Source organism: Pinus tabuliformis, chromosome 3_2 (assembly GCF_031772625.1).
Source record: "Pinus tabuliformis cultivar Carrire ecotype Pingquan chromosome 3_2, CPIR1, whole genome shotgun sequence".
In the NCBI taxonomy this organism is placed as follows: domain Eukaryota; kingdom Viridiplantae; phylum Streptophyta; class Pinopsida; order Pinales; family Pinaceae; genus Pinus; species Pinus tabuliformis.
In genome coordinates, this window is record NC_142302.1 from 669,702,591 (window position 1) to 669,707,842 (window position 5,252).

At 39.9% G+C, this 5,252-nt stretch overlaps 1 long non-coding RNA gene across 2 annotated transcripts; it reads left to right on the plus strand.

The window, feature by feature from the left end:
- The first annotated feature begins 224 nt into the window (after nt 1-224).
- LOC149182425 (uncharacterized) lies at nt 225-4,323 on the plus strand. 2 transcript variants are annotated; one of them, XR_016257611.1, is made up of 4 exons: nt 225-451; nt 605-668; nt 3,667-3,764; nt 3,883-4,323. It is a non-coding gene; the product is annotated as an uncharacterized LOC149182425 (long non-coding RNA). The 2 variants fall into 2 exon arrangements; XR_016257612.1 differs by lacking the exons at nt 3,667-3,764; nt 3,883-4,323 and adding an exon at nt 800-1,502.
- The last annotated feature ends 929 nt before the right edge of the window (nt 4,324-5,252 follow it).

Consider the following 5,252-nt stretch of genomic DNA (forward strand, 5'->3'; position numbering starts at 1 on the left):
CACTTTAGAATCGATAAAGTCTATGGATAATTTTTGGTTGATTATGGAATGAACCTCGGCCTTGCTAATTGAGCCACCCGAGAGCTGCCGCCGGCATTATTCATGGTGACAGGCGTACGCGGCATTCACTCCACCGATCCGATCACGTGAAGGCAGATGGCGGTCATTAAATTTCTGTCCAACCCTTACCACCTTAATCAAGGGTGGAGATGTTTCGAGGAGGATCTAAGGGCGGAGACGCCTCCAGATGTCCCTCCCGAAGCGTTGAAGGTATAAGGGTCGCCATTCTCGACTGTTCCAGTTATTGTTCTTCCATTCTCCGCGCCATTACGTTTCAGTCGGAGCGCTGCTGGAATTTTCCTGCGCCGAGCGCTTCTTCCTCCGCTGAGTGAGCCTGCTGGCGCCGAGCTGCTGCTCCGTTCAGCTTATACATTCCACCGCAAGTGTTGAGGTGAGACACAGTGGTCATACCGCCGGTTCCTTTCTCTGTTTCGTTGCTCCGTTTCATTCTGATTCCTTCGTTCTTCGAATCGTTGAATGTATCTTTTCATGAATGAAACTAATGGTTGTCTTACTGTGGGTGTGTGCATGCAGCAGATTTTAGCTCTGGTTCGCTGCGGATAAGGAGGTCCACCTACGAGACCCTGGTGCTTTCGGCCTTACCACAGGTGTGTCTCTCGCAGATTCTTGGTGCGCGGTTTGGTTAAGATTGTTATTGTTCTCTGTTTGATCTTCTGGCAGAGGGTTTCCCCTGCGCCTAGCCGTAGCCCACCCTTAACCCCACTGTGGTTGATCGCAGGTGGCTACGGAAGGCTTCCCACTGTTTCATTCTGTGCCTAGTCCATGCCGGCTATGGGTCCTATCAAACCCTAGCGCTTCCAGTGCTGAGACTGGGGAATTTTCTGGGAAGAAGGAACTGGGTTCACATAATTGTTAATTTGAAAATTGAACTGTTATTTTATTTGCATGTTTGAGGGCATTTCGGCCACGGCCCTGCTGGATACTATATTGGGCACCGACCCCTTATGTTTTCTTTTTAAAAGTTGTTACAGCCTTGCGGCTTCTGCCATTTTGGCAATTTAACTTATTTACTATTTCATGTTTGAGTTCCAGTTTTCTTTGTATTACTGTCTCATGTTTAGAATACCAGTTTTTCTTTATATTAAAGGTTTGGGTTCTGTCGACCCGGACGCGGCGTAATCTAGCAATACGAGCTCTGTTCAACATTGTGCTGTGGTATTTAATTTATTGTAAGGGTTTTATGTATATATTTTGGCAAACCAATGTAACTCCTGTTACTGTTTGTATGGTTGTACCATGACTGTTCCATAGGCAGAGTAGACGGCTCGGTTACCCGACCATATGTCCGCTCTGTATAAGGAAACTGGTCTGATATTTTGCTCGTATCAAGAGCCAAAGTATGGTTTCCCGGGTTTCATAACTCGGTGGTTCTGTGCATCAACTCCGTGACGGTAATCTAATACCGCTTGGTTTATTTCTAAGTTGTATATGTTAGATGCCGATATTCAATCTATAAGATTGCATGTTAGATATAAATGATTCGCAGGTATCGGCGCTTCTTCTATGAGAATGCATGCTATCGTGATACCCAGATGTTCACCATATGTATCTGTTCTTGGGATGTATTCGTGTTACAGGGTAACCTGCACCGCAGGGGTTATATTTCTTCTTTATCTTCTGTGTATATAATCTATTTCGTGAATGCAAAGCTAACTCAAGATTAACTGTGCTAGTCCGACATTAAGCCGTCGTTGATGTTTCTTTTTGCTTCGTTGCATAACCCTGTCATTTCTTAAATTTGACCGATTCTTTCCCGTTTTGCGACTCAGGAAGGTAATGCCACTATCAGCTCTGCTACTCATTTTACTTACCCTGGTGCCTGTTGTCCTAACAGCGAGACCCTAACTGGTCTGTTCGGTATCTGCCCAGAATTCGGATGCAAGTCCCTATGCTTATGAGCTCGGATTTCTGTCCACAATTCAGGACGCAGATTCCTAAACGTGTATGCTAACTTGTACTGTTCAACTATTGCATCACCCAAGTAACAGCGGTAATTTCAACAACTTAATCGTTTGTCTTACAGGTATCTATGGTGTTTAACTAGAATGACTTGTAGACACTTGCAGAAAAGTAAGGGTTCAGTCTTACTTACCTGGTTGCTGCCAGCCCTTAAGTCCTCAGTAGATCACCTGCAAGCTCATGCATATCTTTTTAGCCGCCCATCCGTGAGACTCGTCTTTCGAGACCAGAGCCTCCCCCCTAGCTTCCTCTTGCCGGATCTCTATCCTCAGCAAGGGTGCACTGTGTGCTCGACTATCTGGTCCTTACCAGACTTAGTCCTTCATTCACTTTCTTTTTTCTTTCAATTCTCTTTTTTCTCTGCCTGTCTCTACAGCGCAGAATTTTTGTCATCCCCCCTCCCTTTTCCCCTGGGAACTTCCAGTTAGGGAGGGTGGTTAAAGTCAGTTCCAATAACTAACTTTTCTTACCAACTCCCTCCCAAGAGTTGCCAATACTATCATGAGTATTCTTTTTTTTTTTTAAACATTTAAACGCATTCATAAAATAAAAGAAATACTCTTAAGATTTTCTTTTAACAATCAATAAAATAGTGTTGCAATTTCATTTTTGATTTAGTCTTTTACCGTAATGAGATCTAGTCCCAGCTAGCGAAATGCATCCAGAAAAGATGCCAGGTGTATGCCATTCAGGTGGGTTATGTAGAAACCAAGGATAAAACGACCGCGCTGGACCACCTTCCGGTAATATAAGGATTCGTGGACGTGTACGCCATTCAGGTGGGTTATGTAGAAACCAAGGATAAAACGACCGCGCTGGACCACCTTCCGGTAATATAAGGATTCGTGGACGTGTTTCCGGAGGAAATCCCTGGATTACCCCCAAAAAGGGATATTGACTTCACCATTGAATTAATACTAGGAGCTGCCCCACTAAATCCTAGTAAAGTGAACTTTGAACAAAGTCCATGTTCAAAGTTAGGGAAGGAATAGTTACTATGACATGAAATCGTTAAAATGACAGGGAAGACCGTTTTAAACAGTCAATACGGAAATTTGGGGCATGATGTCGATTTGAATGTAAGAAAGCTTCAAATTGTTAACCCCAACATAAATTTGACCGTTTGAAAGCAGTTCCTATGGAGATGACAGCACTATTGTAGCCAAGGTAAATATGACCGTTTGAAAATACAACAGATTTCCGTTTTCGTTGTTCTACTTCAATATATAATTGATAACTTAATCGTATGTATCACTTCCTTCCGCATTTCACCTCCAGCATCGTCTGTTTGGTTTCTTTCTTATCACATCCTTATATATTTCCCTGAAGCTATTCTTCCTCGTAACAATTAGGGTTCTTTCCAGTGTATGATCCAGTTTATTTCGTTGGATCTACTCTTCCCCTCAACAGTTAGGGTTCGTTTCGTTGTGAGGTCCATTGTATCACCCGCATCAACTCCCTGTGTTTTGTTTTGGTTGAAAGATCGGAACAGGTTGCAGGTTGTTATTATTATTGTTGCTGAAAATGACAAGGGAAGGTATACTTTTTTGTAATGGACAACTTTATTGTGGGTTTTCTAGTTAATTTGAAATAAATATTAACGCTGTTGATGTACATAATTTACAGAAGAGTGGAAGGCTTTTCTTGCGGAATTCTCGGATGATGAGCATAATTTGATGGATGACCTAAACGTTGACGATGCAGAGTCAAACCAAAACGAAGACGTACACACTCAAAATTCCCTTACCTTTCCTAAATTGATACATATTCTTGCATTTCACATGTTAATGTCAGACGTTACACCACGTGTTTTTGAAATGGGTGTTCATTTTATTTGAACAGGAGGATATATTTCCAGTGCCTGCACAAGTCTGTGTTCCTTCTCTAAGGGAATTAGAGAAGCGAGACAGTGAAAAAGAAGCTGAATCGGAGGAGAGACGAGAAAGGTCGCTCTGGTGGATTCCTGATCCGAGCAAGCAGCGCGCCTTGGCTGAAGCATTCAGTGCTTTGTAGATCTGGTAATGCGATCACCTGCCAGTCAAATCAAGGCAGCATCATAATATCTTTACATTTTGAAACAAAATTGGACCGCCTTAGTTTAATCTACGACAAATATACGAAGAAACAATTACAGTCTCAGTAAAAGGGTCGTCATTCACTTTTATGACATAGATATAAATACATTAGTTCTTGTTCATGTATCTTGAGGCTGAGATTAAGATTAAAATGTTTTCCTTTCAACTAACTTTTCCGTGTTCTGCCACAATGAGATTTTGGCCTTATGTACCATTTTAATAAAAAAGCAGTTTAGCTCATTCCCATTCTTTATCTAAGATCGGTTATACCACAGTGATATTCTATAGTTGTAATAAATAATTAGTTTTGTTCATTTCCTTTCAAGTTTCTACACCTAATATGAGTTAAGCCATGTTACCAGAATTCCTCGTAAAAAACGTGTAAGAAACGAGACGAGACCGAAACGCCGTTTTTTACAGTCGTTTTAGTTAACTAGTGCATATATTTTATGGGAAATCTTTTACAGGTAGTAGTTAGCTCTTTTGCGGGTGGTTCTCTGTATTTTCACTCTTTATTGTAGATTTCATGCATAAATTCATTCAATAAAGTAGAGGCCTATGCGAAGTATACAGAAAGAAAGTCAATCATTTCTGTACTATTGCCTTTTTTTAGTTGATTTGTTTTATATTATTAAAATTCATGTTAAAATTCATAGTTTAAAAACTATTCTATATGTAGTTCAATAAGTTTACATTTAATTGCAAATTCTATTTATGGTCTACAGTTATCTATATATATATATATTTTTAAAGAAACAATAATTAACTTAAGGTACAAAATGTATAAGAATGTATGCCCTTAATTGATTAGGGTGCATAATAATAATAATGTATATATTTAATAATCAATTTGCTAATCATCAGTTTGGTATTCAAATTATTTACTTTTTTAATAAAATTTGGGCTGGAAATTTAGTTGAAACTATATTGAAAATTGAAACTATCTTTACATTTTTCATTTTTATTTTCATTTTATCTCTCCTAGCTTTCTTGAATGCGAAACTTCCAAACCCAGTTTCTAGTACCGTTGTCGTTTCTCATTTCGTTTCCGGTTCTGGTTACATAGAAGTTACCTAATATCAGTTTCTAGTACCGTTGTGGTTTCTCATTTCGTTTCCGTTTCTGGTTACATAGAAG